The sequence below is a fragment of the Solanum verrucosum genome, unplaced genomic scaffold (genome assembly GCF_900185275.1).
Source record: "Solanum verrucosum unplaced genomic scaffold, falcon-dt-bn FXZP01000207.1, whole genome shotgun sequence".
Lineage (NCBI taxonomy): Eukaryota > Viridiplantae > Streptophyta > Magnoliopsida > Solanales > Solanaceae > Solanum > Solanum verrucosum.
The window spans coordinates 1882209-1906639 of NW_026019996.1; the positions used below are offsets into that span (position 1 = coordinate 1882209).

Below are 24431 nucleotides of genomic sequence, written 5' to 3' on the forward strand. Positions count from 1 at the left end.
TTTTTTGGTTGTAGATGGAAAGCTCTTTAACATCTATCAATGGAGGTTTTGGAGAAGATGGAAAGTGGGTCTTTTAATATTCAAATTGTCAATGCCACATGGCATTTTTACATTGGTTTGGGGGTGTATTTTTACTCCTCCACACGCCTATCAAATGTGATAAAATAACTATTGTGAAAATGGGTCAAAAATGTTTATTTATTGTGATTTGAAATAGTTTCATGGAGTAATAGGACGCCCGCAAACTTTAGGTGTCTTTTGAAAATTCAGGACAACTTCAAGTGTCATTTTATGTCGTTTCTCTTTAAAAAAAATATGTGTTAGAGTTCCATGTTGGTTAGGGAATGGACTAATTGTCTTCTTATATGTACTTGAGCAATCCTCCCTTCTTAACTAGATTTTAGGATTGAGTTAAACCTAGATGACATATCTTTACATGCTATCACATACATATTCATCCTAGTTTAGACTCTTAGTATATACTCTAGTTGGGCCTGAGCATGAATGGGGTGTTAGAGTCCATGTTGGTTGGAGAATGAAATGAACTAGCTTCTGAGATTGAGTTAAGTTCAGATGTCATATTTTTAATTACAATATGAAAACTCTATAATTCCCCACCTACACTAAATCCAAGCAAGTGGTCTCATAGTTTGGTATGAGAATCATGAAGTCTCGTATTCAAATCTAACATGTGAGGTTATTTCTTGGTATCTACCGAAGCCTTACTGGCCAAGAAAATAGAAAACTACCTACACCATGTCGTTCCCCATGCTAGGGTTTCCTATAACATGTCGTTCCCCATGCTAGGGTTTCGAAAGAGGATGAAAGAGAGTAAATTCAACTCTAAACTTAACGAAAAATAACTCCAGAAGAGCATGGCCCCAATTGAGACGTTAATTATCGATGGTAAAGTAAATAAATTTTATGTAATAGACATGCTATGCAATGATTTATTAAGTGCAACATGGATAACTTTTTTTCCAATTAATCTCTATTCATGATCACTTCAACAATTAGATAGAGAAACCCAAGATTTAATACTCATAGAGAAAGTGCAATATGAAAACTCAATAAAACCTTACCTAGACTGAATCCAAGCAAGTGGCCTTGTGGTCTGGTATGAGAATCATGAAGTCACATATTCAAATCGATCATGAAATTGGAACACCGCACTTATCATCGGTTTCAACCATCGATCAAATTGCATAAACATGAAGGAATAGATGGGAAAGTAGGTTTATTTATAGACGGGATCATGTGATTTAGGAGTACTTTCTACTTCTATTCTCGTGAGTCGAGACCACCTCAATTTTTGGAAGTTGATTTTTAGACCCGCTGGAATTTCGAGGGAAGTTTGGAACAATAGACCTTTTTGGACTAATCTTTTAACTTATTTTTGTTATTTTAATCTAAAAATAAATGTGTAAAAATAGTTTATATATACTTAATAATGAAAATAAAATAAATTGCATTGACCAAATTTCTTTAATTTAGATCTTTTCTAAAAAACTAATCTATGATTCTAGGAGAAGACAAAAGAAAAATTATAAAATAAATTATAATATAGTAAGAAATTCAATTCAAGTGACCAGATTAATTTTATTTCCTAAAAGAGAGAATCTTAGATCCACTTATGTGGTGCCCTCACTGATCAGGATTCTTATTTTACCCTTAAAAGTCACAATCTTACCGAAAAGTCAGAACTTTTCATAAAAGTCAGAACTTTTCATAAAAGTCGAAACTTTTTAGAAAAATCAGAACTCTTCATAAAAGTCACAATTTTTCATAAAAGTTATGACTCATTACAAAAGTCACAATTTTTCACAAAAGTCACAACTTATCATTTTCCATTCACACCTTTTAAAATTCAACGCTTAATTGCAAGGCACCAAAAGAAGAAAGAATAAACAAAGAAAATTGATTTCAATTGCAATGTAACATTACTACTCTTGCGCCTCTTAATCCACAACTCATAACGCTGATGTAATGGTTGAATTTATAACATTTGGTTCGTTAGTAAGCAAAACTTCTACATTGCCACCATTATTTGTAGGTTTTTTTCTGTCATAAGGGAGTCGGATTTAAATACATTAATTAAGCTTCTTATGAAGTGTGTTTCATTCCTCAAAGTTTTCTTCATCCTATTTCATGAAACTTAATCTTTTACTGCAAGTCATAGTGATTCATGTAAGTATTGCAATTTCTTTTTGCTATTTTAGTGACTTTTTTTTAACTCTATTAAAAATCCCAACAAGGATGATTGAAAATTGATCTTCTCTTTTGTCCTTTTCAACAGGCTTCTTCATATATATTTTGGTTAGTAAACAATACTTCTATTTCTGCCAATAATATTTGTAGGGTTTTTTCTGTTATAAGGAAGTCGAATTAAAATACACTAATTAAGCTTCTTATAAAGTGTGTTTCATTCCTCAAAATTTTCTTCCTCCTATTTCATGAAACTTAACCTTTTACTACAAGTCATAGTCATTCATGTAACTATTGCAATTTCTTTTTGCTATTTTGGTGACTTTTTTTAACTCTGTTAAAAATTCTGGAAAGGATGATTGAAAATTGATCTTCTCTTTTGTCCATTTCTACAAGTTTCTTCATATAGTTTTTGAGAAAATTGCTTGTGGGTTGTGCTATATTTGATAGCTATTAGTGTAACTATTACAGAATCAATGGTGAAGTTTGTTAAAAGAACCAAACTGATTGCTCTCTTGGTTGCCACAGTTAGTATATTATTCTGATTGTTTTATCTTAGGTACAAATATTTTATATGTCACTTCACTCTTCTTAAGATACTAGTATAGAGACAGTTAGTCCACTTCTTTTATCGCAAATTGACTAATTTGTCATGTTTCTTCCTCTCTTATTTTTGGACATAATTAGAGATCAAGTTTTCTTGAAACTAACCGATGCTCAAAATACACTATAACAAAGATATTTTTTATTGGCTATAAATATGCACATTAACGAAGAGTGTTATAACCTTTACCGACATTAATTTATTGTCATTAGATTCAATGTCACTGTAGGCTTTAGAGACATTTGTAGAGAGTATTAATTGCCTCCAAAAATACATATTTAGCAGCAATTAAGCTATTAGTTGACGTTAAAGATCATTTTTAGTGTAGTGATAACTCATTCTTTTGTCTTCTTTCAATTAAATTTGTGAACTGCAAACTTGGATACTGCCCGACAGAGTATCTTTTTTAAAAATATGTTAAGCAACATGTCTTTTTCTTCTTGATTATTAGGAAAGTAAGGTCATATTTATAATTATTTGTGGATATTTTTGAGTTCAAGTGCTCAAAGAATTATGCTATGAGATTTTAATATGTTATGTATCAAAATTTTGGTTTAGAATATCCAGTTGTGAATAGTTCCATTCAGATGCCACATATTGCTTGGTTGATCATTGTATTAATTCTTTGTAATTGTATACTATAACCATAGCAATAACTATGGTTCAATTCCAAATAATTGGGTCCGTGTAACATCTCTCTAAGTGAAAGAGCTAGAATTAGAAAGAGTTCTTTTTGGAAAGAAATGAAAAATCTGGAAATTTGTTTAAGTTATGTTAAGCTTGAGTTTTTGGTCAACTTCAAACGACCATAACTCCTAGATCAGAATGAGTTAGGTGTGCTACCAGATACCGTAAGAAAGAAATTTGAATTATCTTTCCAACGCCGCCAAGTTTTCTTGATTTCGAGTTTGTATGAGGGAGATATGACCATTTAAAGTTGGGTGTCTAGATAAGAAAAGTCAAAACCGGATTTTAGAAGGCTATTATGGTCTTTTAACCTCCCACTTAATTAATTTCATTTTTGGTAATTAAGTTAGGGTCTAAACTGAATTGTTTCAGTTTACGCTTTACAAGATTAAGTTAGGGTTTTGAGAAAAGAGAAAAGAAGAGGAGAAAAGAGGAGAAGAAGCAAGGATTCGTCACGATCTTGAAGCAAAACTTGTGAATTTTACCGAGGGTTGATCCCTATGAGGTATGTGAGATCATATAGCATTGGGTTAGTTCACCCACGCGTCAAACATGATTCAATTCCGCGAATTTATGTTCTTGAAAGTATAGAAATTGAGTTTTTGATGGGTTTTGTTGAAATTCTATTGGGTTCTTGATTTGTTGAAGTTGATGAGAAGTTCTTGAGTTAAATTCATGAAAATTGATGTTGTTTTGAGAAGTTTCTTGCACATTTTGGTTGAGTATTCGACTCTAAGCATTTGGGGAAGGAACCATTCGAATCTAGGGAGTTTAGAGTTGAAAAACGAGCATGAAAATTCGTCAAAAGTCTGGGGAGGGGGCTGGGGCGCCACGCCACTCAGAGTTCCCCAAATAAACTTCTGTAGTTTGGGCTCTGGGGTGCCGCGCTAGCCAGTGCGCCCCAACCCAGCTTCTGATGTTTGCCCTATGGCGCCCCGCGCCACTCAGAGTGCCAGGGATGCCAGTTCTTCTACCTTTTCCCACTTATTTCCATTTGAGTTTTCTTGAATCATACCTACGTTTCCTAGTTGATTTCTACACTCTAAGGTACGTCTAAACATCATGATATTGTCTATAACACAAGATCATGACCCTTGAATCCATAAATCAAATTCAAGGTAAAGCTAAGAGTCAAGTCAAGAGAGTTATTAGAGTCTTTCAAAAGTCTTATACGATCGTTTTAAACTTATTTTAAAGATTTAAGCATTGAGTTTGAGAAAGAGTAGAGCCAAGTTCATTTCATTAAATGATACATGGGAACTAAGTAATCCCAGCGAACAAATGTTTTCACAGATAAGAGGAAACATTGATTTCCAAATGAGTTTTCATGAGTAGTTTTGAGTTCCATCTCTTTTAGGAGATAAGCTTTTGAGTAATTACCTCAAATCACAAAAAGAATTTTGCTTTAAAACATATGAGCTGAGTATTTTGGGAGTAGTATTGAGCACCGATATGGGAACGAGTTCATAATAACATAAGTCTCCATATACCATATAGTCATCATGAGTAGAAATGGTCATATTTTTTAGATGATTTTTACCAAAGACTAGTGGATCCACTTAGTTGAGGTATTCTATATCCCAACAAGTTATAGGACAATTCTGGCAGCGTGGGCGAGATGTTGTATTATCGCTTTAGCTCATAGTGATGGTTGTCGGTTAGAGAAAATCCCACAGAATGATATTTATTTACTATATATGTATATTGATTTATTACTTACTGTTTTAAATGCTTTATATAAACTGCATCTTTACTGTTGTTTATTTATGCATTGAGTTGAGTATTCATGAGTTGAGTAAACCTGAGGTAAGCATTTCTTTCAAAGTTCATTTCAAGCTTATGTTATGTTCAGTTTTCCCCTCACATGCTCGTACATTCAATGTACTAATGCCATTTGGCTTGCATAGTGTTATGATGCAGATACAGGTAATCAAGATCAGTATCCAGTGCCTCGTTAATCCAGTCGAGCATCTTAGAGTCTATTGGTCAACCTCATTGCATTTCGGAGGATCCCTTTTAGTGCTTTACTAGTTCAATTGTTTAGGATGATCGGGGGTCTATCTCGACATCCCTAATAGCTATTAGAGGCTTCATAGATAGTTAGACGATATCAATTCTTTAGTCTTATTCATTTCAGTTGTTTGTTTTAAGACTTGAGTTTGCCTTATTGGCTAGTTGAATGTTTTATTTATAACATTCTAGTTTTATATGGGTTTATCTTTGGTTAAGTCTTCTGCTGAGTAGTAAGTCAGGCTAAGGGTTCGCTTGGGGCCAACAATGGTTCTCAAGTGCCAATCTCGCCCGGGGTGTAGGCTAGGGGTGTGACAAACTTGGTATCAGAGCACAGAGTTTAAGAGTCATAGGGAGTCTATAAAGCCATGTCTGTAGAGACCTAGTTATCAGTGTAAAGAGCGCCACATCTATAATTAAGAGGCTTTGACATTTAGGAACTATCTGACTTCTTTCACATTCATTTCGTGCGATAGAGTTTATCTCTATGAAAGTTTCTTTCTAACTCGTGCTCGTGCTTGTCTTTCAAGTCATGCCTCCGTGAAGAGGTGTCAGAGGTCGTCCTGCTAGGCGTAATGTGGAGGAACAAGGGGTACCTAATACACTTGGAGTGCAACCCCAAGGAGAAGTCACCAATGTTGAGTTCAGGGAAGCGATCAGAATGTTAAGTCAAGATGTGATCAACCAAGCTGGGTAGAGGGAGAACCGATAGGAAAGGAATGATACTTCGAGGATCCGTGAGTTCTTGAGGATGAATCCTCCAAGCTTCACTGGTTCAAGCACTACTGAGGATCCGAAAAGTTTTGTTGAGGAACTGCAAAAGGTGTTTGAGGTTATGCACGTTACTGATGTTGAGCGAGTAGAACTAGCTGCATATCAACTAAAGAGTCTTTCTAAGAACTGGTTTGACCAGTGGAAGAAAAGTAGGGCTGAGGATGCACCGATTTTGAGTTGGGCTGTGTTTGAGAGTTCTTTTTTAGGGTGTTTCTTTCCCCGGGAACTGAGAGAAGCCAAGGTACAGGAATTCCTTACCCTTACGTAAGAACCTTTGAGTGTTCATGAGTATAGATTGAAGTTCACCCAACTTTCCCGATATGCTCTGGAGATAGTTGTTGATATGAGGAGCAGGATGAGTTTATTTGTTGTTGAGTTATCTCATCTATCAAGCAAAGAGGGAAAGGCAACTATGCTAATAGGGGACATGGATATAGCAAGGTTGATGGTTTATGTGCAGTAGGTTGAGGAAGAGAAGCTGAGGGATAGGGAAGAATTCAGAAACAAGAAGGCTAAGACGTTATGCAATGAGTCCGGGCAGCAAAAGAATAATGTGAACCGGTCTTCTCTCCAACAAAAACATAAGGGACTTGCTCCATCATCTGCTAGCGCACTTGCACCAAGGAACAAATGTGAGTATAATAGTCAGAATTCATAAAATTTCAGAGCTAGACCTGCTCAGTTCAGGGTAGTGTGGCACAAGGAGGTAATTGGGCTCCTACATGTGCTAAGTGTGGTAGGAACCACCTAGGTGCTTGTCGTGATGTCTCTACAGGATGTTTCAAGTGCAGTCAAGAGGGTCACTTCATGAAAAGTGTCCTAAGAACAGGAAGGGAAATGGAAATATGGGTAATAGAGCCCAATCTTTTTCAGTTGCTCCACCAGACAGGGCTGAACCTAGAGGAGTTACTTCAGGTACTAGCGGAGGAGCAAACTGCCTATATGCTATCACGAGTCGTCAACAGCAAGAAAATTCTCCAGATGTTGTCACTGGTATGATCAAAGTCTTTACTTTTGATGTTTATGCTTTGCTAGATCCAGGAGTGAGTTTATCTTTTATAACTCCTTATGTTGCAATGAATTTTGATGTTCTTCCTGAGGAACTTCGTGAGCCCTTTAGTGTTTCTACACCTGTTAGTGAGTCTATTCTAGCTGAGAGAGTCTATCGTGATTGTGTCATTTCCATCAATCACAATAGCACCATGGCTGATTTAGTTGAGTTAGAAATGGTAGATTTTGATGTCATTTTAGGTATGGACCGGCTTCATGCCTGTTATGCCTCCATTGATTGTAGAACTCGGGTTGTCAAATTCCAGCTTTCTAATGAGCCAGTCTTTGAGTGGAGGAGTAGTTCAGCAGTGTCTAAGGGTCGTTTCATTTCGTACCTTAAGGCGATAACGTTAGTTTTCAAGGGTTGTGTCTATCACTTAGTCTGAGTTAATGATTCTAGTGTTGAGACATCTCTTATTGAGTTGGTTCCTGTTGTGAGTGAGTTTCCAGATGTCTTTCCAGATTATCTACCCGGAGTCCCTCTTGAGAGAGAAATAGACTTAGGTATAGATATAATTCCCGATACTCGTCATAAATCTATTCTGCCATATAGAATGGATCTAACAGAGTTGAAATAGCTAAAAGAACAATTGAAAGATCTCCTTGATAAGGGTTTTATTCGACTAAGTGTCTCACTTTGGGGCGCTCCAGTCTTATTTGTGAGGAAAAAATATGGTTCCCTTAGAATGTGTATAGATTACCGTCAGTTGAACAAGGTTACTATCAAGAATAAGTATCCTCTTCCAAGAATTGATTATCTCTTTGATCAACTTCAGGGTGCCACTTGTTTTTCCAAGATAGACCTCAGATCTGGCTATCATCAGTTGAGAGTAAGAGAAAGTGATATTCCTAAGACATCTTTCAGAACTAGCTATGGTCACTATGAGTTCCTAGTTATGTCCTTTGGTTTAACCAATGCTCCTGCAACATTCATGGACTTTATGAACAGAGTATTCAAGCCTTATTTAGATATGTTTGTTATAGTATTCATTGATGACATTCTAATCTATTCGAGAAAAGAGGATGATCATGCTAGCCATCTCAGAATAGTTCTCCAAACTCTAAGGGATAGAGAGTTGTATGCTACGTTCTCTAAGTGTGAGTTCTGGCTTGAGTCTGTGGCATTCTTAGGCCATATTATTTTCGGTGATGGAATTAGGATTGATACTCAGAAAATAGAGGCAGTGCAGAATTGGCCTAGATCCACATCTCCAACTGATACTAGGAGTTTCTTGGGATTGGCTGGATATTATAGAAGGTCCGTCGAGGGGTTCTCATCTATTTCATCCCCTTTGATCAAGTTGACTTAGAAAATAGTGAAGTTTCAATGGTCTGAAGTTTGTGAGAAATTAAAACCTTTCATGAAATTAAAAAAGAGGTTGACTATTGCCCTAGTATTGACCTTACCAGAAGGTACTCAAGGTTTTATTGTATATTGTGATGCTTCCAGAGTTGGTTTGGGTTGTGTGTTAATGCAGAATGGTAAAGTTATAGCTTATGCCTCCAAACAACTGAAAGTTCACGAGAAGAATTATCCAACCCATGACCTAGAGTTGGTTGTCGTAGTATTTTCTTTGAAATATGGTCTCATTATCTTTATGGTGTTCATGTGGATGTGTTCACCAATCACAAGAGTATTCAGTATGTGTTTAGTCATAAAGAGCTTAATCTCAGACAGAGGAGGTGGTTAGAGTTACTCAAGGACTATGACATGAGTATCATCTATCACACACATAAGGCTAACGTTGTTGCTGATGTATTGAGCAGGATGTCTATGGGTAGTCACGCCCATGTTGAGAAAGAAAAGAAAGAGTTAGTGAAAGATATGCACAGACTTGCACGATTAGGAGTTAGCCTAATGGATTCCACAGAAGAAGGATTAGTGGTGATGAATGGGGTTGAATCATCATTAGTGTCTGAAATTAAGGAGAAACAAGACCAAGACCCTATTTTACTTGACTTGAAGGCAAATGTTCATAAATAAAAAGTAATGGCTTTTGAACAAGAGGGAGATGGCGTATTGAGGTATCAAGGTAGGTTGTGTGTACCAAGGGTGGATGAACTCCAAGAGAGGATCATGGAGGAAGCTCATAGCTCCAAATATTCCATTCATCCGGGTTCCACAAAGATGTATTGTGACTTGAGAGAATTTTATTGGTGGAGTAGTATGAAGAAGAGCATTGTAGAGTTTGTTGCTAAGTGTCCGAATTACCAACAAGTTAAGGTAGAGCATCAAAGGCCCGGTGGTATAGCTCAGAATATAGAGATTCCAGAATGGAAGTGGGAGATGATCAATATGGACTTCATTACTGGGTTGCCATGGTCTCGCAGGCAACATGATTTTATTTGGGTGATTGTTGATAGAATGACAAAATAAACCCACTTTTTGCCAGTAAAGACTACCCATTCAGCAACGGATTATGCCAAGTTGTATCTTTAAGAGGTATTTAGACTTCATGGGGTGCTAGTTTCGATTATATCAGATAGAGGTGCACAATTTACTGCACAGTTCTGGAAATCTTTTCGTAAAGGCTTGGGTTCAGAGGTGAACTTAAGTATTGTTTTTCATCCTCAGACAGATGGTCAAGCGGAACGCACTATTCAGACCTTAGAAGATATGTTGAGGGCCTGTGTGATTGATTTCAAAGTTAATTGGGATGATCACCTACCTCGCATTGAGTTTGCATATAACAATAGTTAACACTCTAGCATCCAGATGGCTCTTAATGAAGCTCTTTATGGGAGAAGATGCAAATCTTCAATTGGATGGTTTGAGGTTGGTGAATCTAGGTTGATAGGACCAGACTTAGTTCATCAAGCTATGGAGAAAGTGAAAGTTATTCAAGAGAGGTTGAAAACAACGCAGAGTCATCAGAAATCCTACACTGATGTTAGGAGAAGGGAATTAGATTTTGAAGTAGATGATAGAGTGCACTTGAAAATTTCACCCATGAAGGGTGTTATGAGGTTTGGTAAGAAGGGGAAGCTTAGTCCCCGATATATTATCCCTTACAGAATATCCAAAAGGATTGGTAATATAGCTTATGAGTTAGAGCTACCACAAGAATTAGCAGTGGTCCATCTGGTATTTCATATTTCCATGTAGTAGAAGTGCATGTGAGATCCTTCACTTATCATACCAACTGAAGATATTGGTATTAAGGATAACTTGTCTTATGAGGAGATCCATGTTTAGATTCTAGACCGTCAGGTTCGCAAGTCGAGGACCAAGGAAGTAGCATCGGACAAAGTTCTTTGGAGAAATCAGTTTGTTGAGGAAGCTACTTGGGAAGCTAAGAAGGATATGAAGAAGAGGTATCCACATCTCTTTGAGCCAGAAGAAATTCCAGACCAAACTACTAATTCTCTTCGTAGTACTCTTTAATTGAAATGCCTAATGTGTTAAATTTGCTTGTTGGGTGTTTGAGTTGAACGTTAGATGTTACGCCATTAGTCTACTTAGAGTGATCTCATTCGAGGATGAATGTTTCCAAGGGAGAGATATTGTAACACCTCGCTAAGTGAAAGATCTAGAATTAGAAAGAGTCATTTTTGGAAAGAAATGAAAAATCTCGAAATTTGTTTAAGTTATGCTAAGCTTGAGTTTTCGGTCAACTTCAAATGATCATAACTCCTAGTTCAGGATAAGTTAGGAATGCTACAAGATACCGTAGGAAATATCTTTGAATTATCTTTCCAACGTGGCCAAGTTTTCTTGATTTCGAGTTCGTATGAGGGAGATATGACCATTCAAAGTTGGGTTGTCTAGATTATGGTCTTTTCACCACCCAATTAATTAATTTCGTTTTTGGTAATTAAGTTGGAGTCTAAACTGAATTGTTTCAGTTTACGCTTTACAAGATTAAGTTAGGGTTTTGAGAAAAGAGAAAAAAAGAGGAGAAGAAGCAAGGATTCGTCACGTTCTTGAAGCTAAGCTTGTGAATTTCGCCAAGGGTTGATCCCTACATGTAAGATCACATAGCGTTGGGTTAGTTCACCCACGCGCCAAACATGATTCAATTCTGCGAATTTATGTTCTTGAAAGTATAGAAATTGAGTTCTTGATGGGTTTTGTTGAAATTATATTGGGTTCTTGATTTGTTGAAGTTGATGAGAAGTTCTTGAGTTAAATTCATGAAAATTGATGTTGTTTTGAGTAGTTTCTAGCACATTTTATTCCAAGCATTTAGGGAAGGAACCATTCGAATCTAGGGAGTTTAGAGTTGAAAAAAGAACATGAAAATTCGTCAAAACTCTGGGGATGGGGATGAGGCGCCACGCCACTCAGAGCTCCCCAAATAAACTTCTATAGTTTGGGCTCTGGGCGCCACGCTAGCCAATGCACCCCAACCCAGCTTCTTAAGTTTTCCCTCTAGCGCCCGCGCCACTCGGAGTGCCAGGGACGCCAGTTTTCTACCTTTTCCCACTTCTTTCCATTTGAGTTTCCTTGAATCATACCTACGTTTCCTAGTTGATTTCTACACTCTAAGGTACGTCTAAACATCATGATATTGTATATAACACAAGATCATGACCCTTTAATCCATAAATCAAATTCAAGGTAGAACTAAGAGTCAATTTAAGAGAGTGCTTAGAGTCTTTCAAAAGTCTTATACAATCGTTTTAAACTTGTTTTAAAGATTTAAGCATTGAATTTGAGAAAGAGTAGAGCCAAGTTCATTTCTTTAAATGATACATGGGAACTAAGTAATCCTAGCGAACAAATGTTTTCACATTTAAGATAAGAGGAAACATTGATTTCCAAATGAGTTTTCGTGAGTAGTTTTGAGTTCCATCTCTTTTAGGAGATAAGCTTTTGAGTAATACCTCAAATCACAGAAAGAGTTTTGTTTTAAAACATATGAGCTGAGTATTTTGGGAGTAGTATTGAACACCGATATGAGAACGAGTTCATAATAACACAAGTCTCCATATACCATGTAGTTATCGTGGGTAGAAAGGGTTATACTTTTTAGATGATTCCTTAATGCTCTTTAGCATAGACTAGTGGATCCACTTAGTTGAGGCGTTCTATATCCTGGCAAGTTATAGGATAGTTCTGGCAGCGTGGGCGAGACGATGTATCATCACTTTAGCTCATAGTGATGGTTGTCGGTTAAAGAAACTCCCACATAATTATATTTATTTACTATATATATATATTGAGTTGTTACTTACCGTTTTAAATGCTTTATATAGACTGCATCTTTACTGTTGTTTATTTATGCATTGAGTTAAGTATCCATGAGTTGAGTAAACCTGAGGCAAGCGTTTCTTTCAAAGTTCATATCAAGCTTATGTTATGTTCAGTTTTCCCCTCACATGCTCGTACATTCAATGTATTGATGTCATTTGGCCTGCATCGTGTTATGATGTAGATACAGATAATCAAGATGAGCATCCAGTGCCTCGTTGATCCAGTCGAGCATCGTAGAGTCTGTTGGTGAGCCTCTTTGTATTTCGGAGGATCCCTTTTATTGGTTTACTAGTTCAGTTGTTTAGGATGATTGGGGGTCTGTCCCGATATCCCTCGTAGTTATTAGAGGCTTCATAGACAGTTAGACGATATCAATTCTTTAGTCTTATTCATTTCAGTTGTTTGTTTTAAGACTTGAGTTTGCCTTATTGGCTAGTTGAATGTTTTCTTTATAACATTTTAGTTTTATATGGGTTTATCTTTGGTTAAGTTAAGTCTTCCATTGAGTAGTAAGCCAGACCAAGGGTTCGCTTTGGGCCAGCAATATAATGGTTCTCGAGTGCCAGTCCCACCTAAGGTGTAGGCTCGGGGCGTGACATTTCGGTGATATCAACCTAAGCAATAGTAATGATTGTTCTGAGACAATGAGGAAAAACTTTTATGATGTTAACAATTTTAGGGTCATTTTTTTACATATACATAATACAACATACTATAATAAAAAAGAGAATGATGTTCATAAGAAAGGAGTCGAAGGTCCTTCATTGGAATTTAGTTCATTTTTTTCTTGTATGGACGTGATGTTCCATTGTACTTGGAAGTGTTGTTGTTCGAAACTATTTGGTCTCATCTTTAATGTGTCTGATGTTGTTCTTTATAACTTCTTGGAATTTATAAAATTTCGTTACTTCTAGCCAACTATTTTCATGAAGATTTTCTTATACTTCTTGCTTATACTTAAAATCTCTTTACGACTCATAATTTTTGTGCAACAAAAAAAAGTAGCACTTTAAGATTTCAGAGAAACGCTTTGGCTTAAGATAAAATGTTGAGAAAATGGCCAAATGACCCCGCAACGTATTACAGGATTTCCAATTACACACCTATTATCCGCGGGAGTCCTATTACCTCCCCCCCCCCCCCCCCGAACTACTTTAAAATGGAATAAATAACCCCTTAAGTGTTGAGTTGGCATGGAGAGTGTATTTCACTCTCTTTGAGAGAGTGAGTTGCCTATTTTTATTTTTTTCCATTTTTTTTATAGTTTTCTTTTTCTTTCTCTTTTTTCTTATTTATCTATACAACATTTTTCACCATTATCATTGTTGAAGCTTTTTCAATGGATGCTTGAAATAAAAATTATCAACAAAAATGCATTTAATGAATAAATAATTTTTCAATAAACTTATTTAAAACATATCTAACAAATTAAATTTATTTTTTTAAAAAAAACATACCCATTAATTATTATTTTTTAAAGTGATGGATTCAAGAGTAACAAAATCAAAGTGAAGTAATTGTATATTTAAAAAATATTTTCAAACTTAATAAAAGAAACTAAAACAAAACAATTTCTTCTACATTTTGAAAGAAGGATCCTACATGTTCTCCTAAAATTCATGAAGAATCAAAATCAAAAACTCAAATTATAAATTAATCATGAAAATTTAGAGGGAGAAATAATAAAGAATGGGGAAGAGAGAGAGGTTTCTCAAATTGGTCTTCGCATCGCGATTATTTTGAGTTGTCGGCGGAATCTTCAAGGGATGAATCTGATCTCGAATGTTCATGACCCATTTAATGTGTATCTGAAATTGTCTAAGAAAGAAAATCGAACGAAATGTAAAAAAACGTGGAAAATTGTTGAATTAGTTGGATGAAATATTTGATTAATTAGGATCGCTATCTTCTAGACTCTAGAGATTCGGAGTAGATGAAAAGGTGAGTTGAATTTTCATTTTTATAAAATGTTAGAGATATAGAAATTTATTGAGGTAAAAATTGGTGTTTAGTATAGTTAGAGTTGAAAAAACTATTGGGAAAGAAAGAGAAAGGAGGAGAACTGTTTTTTTTAAAAACATTCATTAAATGGTGAATACACATGTCAAGTGTGTGTATTTCACCACAAGACAGATGTCTGGTAATGACATTTCATGGAGGAAGTAATTCCACTTTAAAATAGCTCTGGGGGGTAATAGGACCCCCGTGAAGTATAAGTGTGTAGTTGGAAATCCGGTTATAGATTAGGGGGTCATTTGGCGATTTTCTCATAAAATGTTCTTGACAATATAGTGTATGTATCGAAAATACGGATATTCTCGAATGATCATATGTAAGCTTAAGAAAATAGTTCAATCACGTGCGAAGCACGAATAATTTACCTAGTTTACCTAATAATGGAAAGAAAATAAATTGCATTGACCATGTTTCTTAATTTATATATTTTTTTAAAAATAATCTATAATTCTAGGAGAAGAGAAAAGAAAAAATAGAAAATAGAAAAATTTGGAAAGAAATCCAAGTCAGAGTGTCCAGATTAATTGTATTTTCTAAATAATAATAATAATAATAATATATATATATATATATATACACTTAATAATGGAAGAAAAAAAAACAAATTGCTTTGATTAGATTTCTTTAGTTCAGATGATACTTGACTATAAATAGGACTTTTCAAGTAAATCATGTAAACTAAATACTCAATCAGATTCTTTCAACACTTCCCCAACCAATAACTTCATATGATGACTCGGGCCGCTACCGGCTCTGTTGGGTTATGAAAGGTGATTAAGGCGTCATGCGGAAGCTTACTATTTGCAAATCATATAGTTGATAAATCAGATAACAAAAAACTTATACTAAAAATCAAAATATTATTATATCAAAACTAATATAAAGAAAATACTAAAACTGTTGAGAGAATAAATCTCCTCATAAACAAAACTCTCTAAACGACTACATTGTGGATTCTATTGTGTTAGAAGGAACAAACCTATATTTATAGAGTCCTAAAACCTTTCTTAGTAGAAAAGAACTAGCTACTCCAAAACATTTTCCTAAAAGAAAAGAATAAACCAAATATGAAAGAATATTATATTTTTCCTTTCAGGAAAAGTAAAAACATTTATGTTAATGATTTGTCTTTTTTTTAAGGGAAAATAAATCTTAAATTATGATAAGAAAATCAGGGTAAAACCCTAACAAATCTCCTCTTTTGGCTGTATTTTCTTGACAAAGTTTGATCTGTCTTCTTCATTGCATGATAATCTTGTTCTTCACAAAATCTTCATCATTGTTGCTTGTCATGGTTAAAAATAAAGTTTAAAATATATGGGTTAAAAATGAGTTAAAAATATTTTTTTTTATTCTTAAAAATTGCAGCAACAGGAATTTTGAAAATATGGTTGAAACTTCTCTCCACATGTAGCTTGACAAAAAATCTTCATTATCATCAAATTGATTACAAATTGATTTAAAACCATCTTGAGCTTGTCTTCAACCTCGTTGAACCATAGGACCACCGGATCTTTAAACCATGTGCTCTGATACCACTTGTTGGGTTCTGAAGGGTGATTGGGCATCATGTGGAAGCTTACTATATGCAAATCATATAGTTGATAAATCAGATAACAAAAAACTTATACTAAAAATCAAAATATTATTATATCAAAACTAATATAAAGAAATTACTAAAACTGTTGAGAGAATAAATCTCCCCATAAACAAAACTCTCTAAACGACTACATTGTGGATTCTATTGTGTTAGAAGGAACAAATTTATATTTATAGAGTCCTAAAACATTTCTTACTAGAAAAGAACTACCTACTCCAAAACATTTTCCTAAAAGGAAAGAATAAACCAAATATGAAAGAATATTATATTTTTCTTTCAGGAAAAGTAAAAACATTTATGTTAATGTTTTGTCTTTTCTTTAAGGAAAAATAAATCTTAAATTATGGTAAGAAAATCAGGGCAAAAACCTAACAGTCTCATCCACCCCATTGGTAATCATTATTGACGATGACTTTCACGATTAATTTTCATCATAAAAAATTTGATGTTACAGTACGAAACCTACATCAATGTTGAGTTGAGTGTTATCTTAGAGACTACCACACTAAATAAAGACATACTACTAGATGAGGAAAACATGCTCAATCTAACTTTGGTGCCGACAAAGAGTACTCTAGATATACAGACGACGACGTCTACGTTTACATCTCTAGAGTACTCTTTGTCTGCACTAGAGTTAGATCGAGCATGTTTCATTCATCTGGTAGTACATCTTTATTTAGTGTGGCGGTCTCTATGCTAACATTCAACTCAACATCGATGTAGATTTCAGTTCATAACAGCGAAATCAACAGTAAAGAGTTATCATGAAAGTCATCTTCAATAACGATTACCGACGATATGGATGAGACGTGACGACTTCAGTTATCGGATGGAATTATTAGTTGGGGAAATGTTGAAAGAATCTATTTGGATATTTAGTTTACCTAATTTACTTAAAGAATCTTTTATAGTTAAATATGATCTGAATAAAAGAAATCTAGTCAATGCAATTTATTTTCTTTTCATTATTATTATTATTATTATTATATATATTCTACTATCTTTATTCTTATTTTTTAGAAAATACAATTAATATGGTCACTTCAATTGGATTTCTTACTTTATTTTATTTTATTTTATAATTTTCCTTTTGTCTTCTCCTAGAATCAAAGATTAGTTTTTTTTAAAAAAAGAAAACATCTAAATTAAACAAATCTGGTCAATGCAATTTATTTTCTTTTCATTATTAAGTATAACTAAAACTATTTTTACATATTTATTTTTAGATTAAAATAACAAAATAAGTTAAAAGATTCATCCAAATAGGTCTATTGTTCCAACTCCCCTTGAAATTCCAGCGGATCTAAAAATCAACTTCCAAAAGTTGAGGTGGTCACGACTCACGAGAACAAAATAAGAAAGTACTCCTAAATCACTTAATTTTGCACTAAAATTTAAGAGAGAAGCCAAAAATAGTCCCTCATCTTTGAGTTAAGACTCAAAGTCATTCTTGAGTTTTCACATGGAGCACTAATAGTTTCTCGTGTTTGCAATATTGGTGCACTTTTGGTCCTCCTCTAAACTTTTGCCTACTTTTTAACATTAATTTTGTTCATAATTTTATGTAAGGAATGTCCCATCGTCTTTTTATACATTTAGTAGAAATAGTAACTGTATGTGAGAGAAGGTGAGAAGAACACCTTGTTCAGTTCAGTATAAATATTATTGTAGCTAAACTAAGAACATTTTAACATATGACATTGCAAGAAAAGAAAATTTTGTACTATTGTACGTGAAATCGTCGTGATGAACCTCTCGACTTTACCTGCAATACGATTTCTACTAAACAAAATATGGTTGTTTTTCTTCTCACAATCTCTCACATGGAGTTATTATTACTACTAAATATATAAAATGACGATTAAACATTCCATACATAAATTATGAATAAAATAAATGTTAAAAAATAGACAAAATTTTGGAGGACCAAAAGTGCACCAATATTACAAACATGAGGGACTATTAATGTTTCATGTGAAAACTCAAGGATGACTTTGAATCTTAATCCAAAGATGAAGGACTATTTTAGGCTAAGACTCAAAATTTAACAACTTAAAAAATTTAAAAGAACATACTAATCGACTTACAAAATTTGCCACATAAATTGAGACAACGTGAGTAACATATATTATTTGAAAATTACGTTAAAACATACTATTAATTACAATAATTAAGAACTTAAAATATTTAAAATGTATATAAAAATTTGATTGATTCTCCTAATATCATTTGTGCCACATATATTCAAACAAATGAAATAATATATATTAGGTCAATGCTTGCATGGCTCTTATATATCTAGTCATATAATAATAGATAGAAAAAGCCATTTTGACATTATGGTATCCTAAATTATTTTTGCTGACTAAATAAGCCAAAGAATATTCTTCCTCTATGGTCACAATCAGGCAACCTCAGATCAGCTTTTGTAAAGATGAATAATTTTAGGCAGTCTCAGATCAAAACAATTACTGTATATGGAATCTCTAAGTAGTTACCATTGGAACCCTATCAAAAGATGAAAGACTAACAATTCAACTACTTAACAATTACTGTAGACTGATAAAAATGGATATTGAATAAAAATTATCCCGAGTGTTTCTATACATGCTCTTTACAATGTGTGCAGAAAAACATATGTGTCCTTCCAACAATCAATCCAGAACCTTAGTTACTGCATTTTATTCCAGGTTGTGCTTTTTATTGCAGAACTCTCAACTCAATTGATCAAAACTGATTGTTGTTGAATTGCCTTTCCTTGAAAGTTGGCATTGGATACCCTTGTTCGATCAGTAGTATCTCAACCATTTTCTTTCTTTAACGGAATACTTGATGGTGCAGTCTGCAGATGCAACATAACCACTTTCAAGTGACTTTCCTGTAAAAGAAATAGTGAATAATTCTACATTAATTCAATCATGAAATTAAATTGTAGAATATATAAGATACCTTGAAGACCAGTAAATTGTCTGCAAGCTTCAGAATTCAATCCAAACAGAGGTCAACCATCTTTACACAACATCCACAGATTGAACATTTTCATATTGGCATTCTCCAAGTACCTAAGGAAAAAAAAAAGAGTACTTTTACTTTTAAGGAGATAAGACACAAGTTTAGCGGTAGGTCATGACCCACCACATCATTACGCCACGTGGCATAAAGTTGTCCATTTGGAAGTCTAAGTATGCTAGCATTTATGGGAAGATTCTAGAGCCATGAAGAACTTCTTGGAAAGACTCTACAATATCTAGGAAGAATTCTTGAAAAACCTTAGAATATTCTAGGCATGTAGAGAATTCTAGAAGAAGGGTTTATTTGTAAATATGTAGGGACTTATGTGGCGTTCTTGATTTTGCATTAAAATTGGTTCTTGAAAAAACCTTAGAATATCAGTGTGTTTGAGCTTGATGGTGCTGATTTGAGGTCAAGATATACCCATCATGTTTTCTTATCACCATCATATATGACTATAATTTGAAAAGATTTTCTCTCAACATATATAGTCACAAAATATGTTCTTTCTGGACCAAAACATCATATAGAGTTAGCAAGGTCTGAATATTCTAATACATCTTCCAAACAGGCTAGCTAATCACGATTACTTAAGTTTCTCATTCATAGAAACATCTTCAATACAGATAAGTAAATGTAGTTATAGAGAAATATACAAATGTTAACTTTGTTTTCAATACCGACTAACAAGGAAAGTGATTAAAGCATAATCCTAAACTTTTATCGAAAAAATGGCAATTTCTCATCACCTACTCAAACAATCACAAAAGATAAAAAAAAAAAAAAAAGGCAAAGCATCTTCACTACACAATCAAAAACCAATTGTAGTGCAAAATCAAGAACTTCACAAGCTTAAAAGAGTAAAATAAAAATTAAAATAAAGACACAAGCTTTGAGCGGAAACATGAAAAAATCAAGATCATATCAATCTAAAGAAAGACTATCAATAGAAGCTCGAATCACTATTACACAAATACCTTCTTCTTCTTATTTTAAAAGGGAGAAGACTTAAATTTGCCTCATCATTGTGTATAACAAATTTATTTTACCTTTTTTATTAGTTTTAAAATATTTTTGTCGTTGTTATAATCTTGAGTGTTGTTAAAAATGTTGGAATCTAATTGTTGCCCTTCATTAATTAGCTTCTAATTGTGGCTTTTAATTCCATCAATATGTTATTTTCACATATTTTATTTCAACCAAGCCTCCGACATTTTTAACAACACTCAAGATTATAACAACGGAAATATTTTTTAACTAATAAAAAAGGTATAATAAATTCTTTCTACACAATGATATGACAAATTTCATCATTCTCCCTATTATTATTAAGAAAAAGAAGAAGGTGTCTGTGTAATAGTGTTTCAAGCTTTATTGATAGTATTTCTTTTGTTTGATTTGTATGTTTGATTCTTTCATGTTTTCGCTTTAAACTTGTGTCTTTATCTTAATTTTTATTTTTCTCTCTTTTAAACTTGTGGAGTTCTTGATGGCGTAGTGAAGATGTTGTCTTTTATTTTTAAATCTTTTGTGATTGTTTGAGTATGAGATGAGAAATTGTGTCATTTTTTAGATAAAGGTTTAGGATTGTGTTTTAATCACTTTCCTTGTTAATCGGTATTGACAACAAAGTTGACATTTGTATATCTCTCTATAACTAAATTTACTTGTCCATATTGAAATGTTTCTATGAATGAAAAATTTAAGTAATCATGACTAGCTAAGCCTGTTTGGTGAATGAATTAAAATATTTAGACCTTGTTAAATCTATATGATGTTTAGTCTAGGAAGAACATAATTTGTGACTATTTGTTGAGAGAACGAATATTTAAATGATAGTTTATGTAGGATGGTGAAAAGAAAACATGATGGGTATATCTTGACAAATAATTAATACTTAGTATAACTTCACTCTCAAATCAGCACCATCAAACTCAAATACACACATCCATTGAAAATTGTTGGATCTGGGAGACTGTAGTATTTTCGAGTTTCTCGACTAGAGTGGTATCTTGCAACAACCTGTTCTGGGATAGAGAAACTTGACTCCAAGAAATTGTCATGGGAACTAACAGATGAGATCGTTGCAGATCTATTTTGAAAAGCACAGTCTCACCTTTATAGCTACTTCTCATAGCTCCAATATTGAAGGTCAAACTCATTGCCTTATAGTGGATCCTATATATAATTGTTACTGGGAGAGATCCGATTTTGGTCTTGTAATTGAAAGTTTTAACATTGAGCGTGAAAGAATCTAAAATATCAATATCTTTGAGAGAAACAGTATAATTTGGAAAACGGTCAAAGTAAATAGGACCGCTGCGGAGAGTGGTTTCTATAATTCCCAAGAGGGAATCATTGAAGTCTAAGAACCTTGATACTCTTTGACAGATAAGAAGTGAGATATCTAGACCTTCTCTAGAAAGAGGTTTAGTTCCAATCTGGACAATCCCAAAATGAAGATAGTTATATTTTCAGTTATATAGTTGTCACTTTTTTTTTCTTTTTTTTAGATATAGTTGTCACTTGTTAAAGGCAATCTGGAAGATTTATAGATGGTAAATTGGGGATGATTTGGGATTTTCTCGTCGTCAATTGATTGTTGCAAATCTGAGAAGCCAATCTCTTCTTTGGGCTTAGAATTGGAGGAAATGGTAGAAGATATAGTACCAGAAGAAGAAGTTTTAGAGGGGGAGGAGAAGGGAGTGAGGAAAGACATAATGAAATCTGCAAAAATAGTTACGACAAATAACAATAAACAACAATAATAACTTTAATGCTCCCCGTCCTTGGATCAAGAGACCATTGAGTTCCATAAAGAAAAACATTCAAGTTCTTCACTCAATACTATACAGAAGAGTCAGATCTGCTAGTTAAATTAATGGGGTCCTGTATCAATTTTATATGCAAAGGCTATATCTGTTTTATATCAAGAAGTTCTTTAATTAGATGATCCAAATATTAATAATCATCTGTAAGTCCACTATGTCCTCTCTGGCGATCCTGTCATTGTTGCTTAGGAATACTATCTACAATGTAGATCTAAAAAGATCACATTATCATCCACATTAAGATCTTCCTATTATAAAGTCTCAAATAAATGGGAGTGAATTATTTACTTCCAATAAATTCTACAAAGTTATTGTTCCAATATGGTAAATCATAAACGATGCTGTGCGTAAACTTCTATGTATAGTATTTTATAGATACTTTTGATGTTATGTATTAATGCATGAAGTTTCTTGCTGCATAAGTGCAATAACTTCGTCTTCGTCTTCTTTGTAACCCTATAATCATTGCGTATCTTACAAACTAATCTAGTAAAGTTACTGTGTTAAAATTATTTAACATTAACTCAATAGTTTCCAAATGTTTCAGAACTCTTTCTATTTTTAATTAATCTGAAACTTATCGCTGAAAGAAAGTTTAAATCATAACTATATCCCAGGATAGTTGGCAGTGCAACACTCCAATCCTTCTACCAGCCTTATTATACATTAACAAATTGCAAGTGTCATTTTAATATCAAGAAAACCAATCTCACCCATAAAGGAGTGCACTTAGCAGCTTATGATGGTAGACAAACTAATTTGGAACAAGGTCTAATCAAGTATGACGAGAACAAACAATCATATAATTTGTCAAGTATGACGAGAACAAACAATCATATAATTTGTCCTGGGACAAGATAATATTACTAAATGCAAAACCTCTAAGAAGCTCCTAATGAAAAGAGGCTTATATGGAGAGCAGAACGGACTTACATCCAAAGATGTTGCTTCTATGTTTATCGGAAGCATGCAACATAAAAATGCTAGTTTGAAGCAAATAATTATTCCGTGACTTACAAACCTTTAATATTTGACTTCTTGTAGTAACGAGCAGCATTTGCAGCCTCATGTTTGCTATCCAACTGTAAACATAAAGTAAATTGACTTTCAAGAACTGAAAATATCTATAAGAAAGAAAGAAAGTAAAGAGCATCAATGAGAGACGATAACTTACTACAGATGAATTAACACTTACCTAAAGATGACAATTAGCCGAATTTAACATATACTGCTCCAGCTTTATCCCCTGAAAGAATCAGGTAACAAAAAATTATTCTGCAATTTCTAAGCATGCAACTAGGGTGATTGAATTTATGAAACAGTGAGCTTATTTAAGAAGTTTATTCACTTTTATACCATTAAAAAAATTATGTTCATCTTATACAATTTAAAGTCTAAATTGGAGAAAATGGTATTTTTCAGTCTACAGATTGAATCAATTCTGTCTACAAAATTGGCCTATATACCAAGCTATAAGCAAGTTATAACCCATTCAATCACTACATGTCCAAAGTAAGAATAAAATCTGCTCAGTAAATAACTCTCCTTAGATGATTAATGCTGCAGTTGATTAGAAGATTAAAAAATAATAGAAATAACAATCTTCCCAGATGCTCCAACAATTAATTTAATTAATCAAATCCAACAAAATTTTACACAAGTTTGCGGGATTTGCTAATTACTTGGACCAAACAAAATAAATATGGAAGATCGTCTGATGAGAATATACATGAAAATTTATACAGATTTTCACACAATAATTTGGAAACAGCAATTCATACAATGATGTTTGGTCTAGATGAGAAATGAAATCTTAAAAACAGAAGCTGAGTGGGATCACCAGAATATGAATTTAGGGTTTAAAAAAATAATTATCAGATCTTAGTAAAACGAGAAACAACCGTGTAGAAAAAATGGAAAAAATGAACTAACATGATTTGGCGAGTTTAAAGTAGTTGCCATCTTTATCGAACAGATCAGCGGCGTCTTTGTATTTGGAGCCGAAAAGGGCCCATCCGCCGAGGTTCTTCTCAGCCTTGCTCGAAATCTTCAGATCCCCCATTTTTGGTCAGCACAAAGAGCGATACCTTTCGTTTGAAGTAATCTGGAAAACAAAGGAAGAAGAGAAAAGGAAGTATAAGAAGATCCCGCTTTCAGGCGTTGGATGGGCTTTAATTTTTGTATGCCTGTCCTTTTCTGTTGGGCTTGGGACCAGCATAGAAAGTAGGTAGAAAGTATTCACCGTCCAAACCCCAATAAACGGAAGAAAAATTTTAAAATGTCAATATTTTAGCATTGAATAGGATCCCTTAGCCACATTATAAATAGGAAAAATTACGCGATTGAATAAACTTATACTACTTGATTATTTATCATAACTATAGTTTGTTATAATTACCACTCGCGACTAACATTAATCATTAATTACGTGGGCTGACTTCG

The 24431-nt window shown here is 33.8% G+C and overlaps 1 long non-coding RNA gene and 1 pseudogene across 1 annotated transcript; one reads left to right on the plus strand and one right to left on the minus strand.

The window, feature by feature from the left end:
- The first annotated feature begins 9320 nt into the window (after window positions 1–9320).
- LOC125819312 (uncharacterized) lies at window positions 9321–10715 on the plus strand (annotated as a pseudogene).
- A 7970-nt stretch (window positions 10716–18685) lies between these two features.
- On the minus strand, window positions 18686–24027 carry LOC125819286 (uncharacterized). The gene is made up of 4 exons (XR_007442449.1): window positions 23922–24027; window positions 23185–23235; window positions 23011–23071; window positions 18686–19024 (listed from the first exon to the last, which is right to left on the minus strand). It is a non-coding gene; the product is annotated as an uncharacterized LOC125819286 (long non-coding RNA).
- Window positions 24028–24431: the final 404 nt, after the last annotated feature.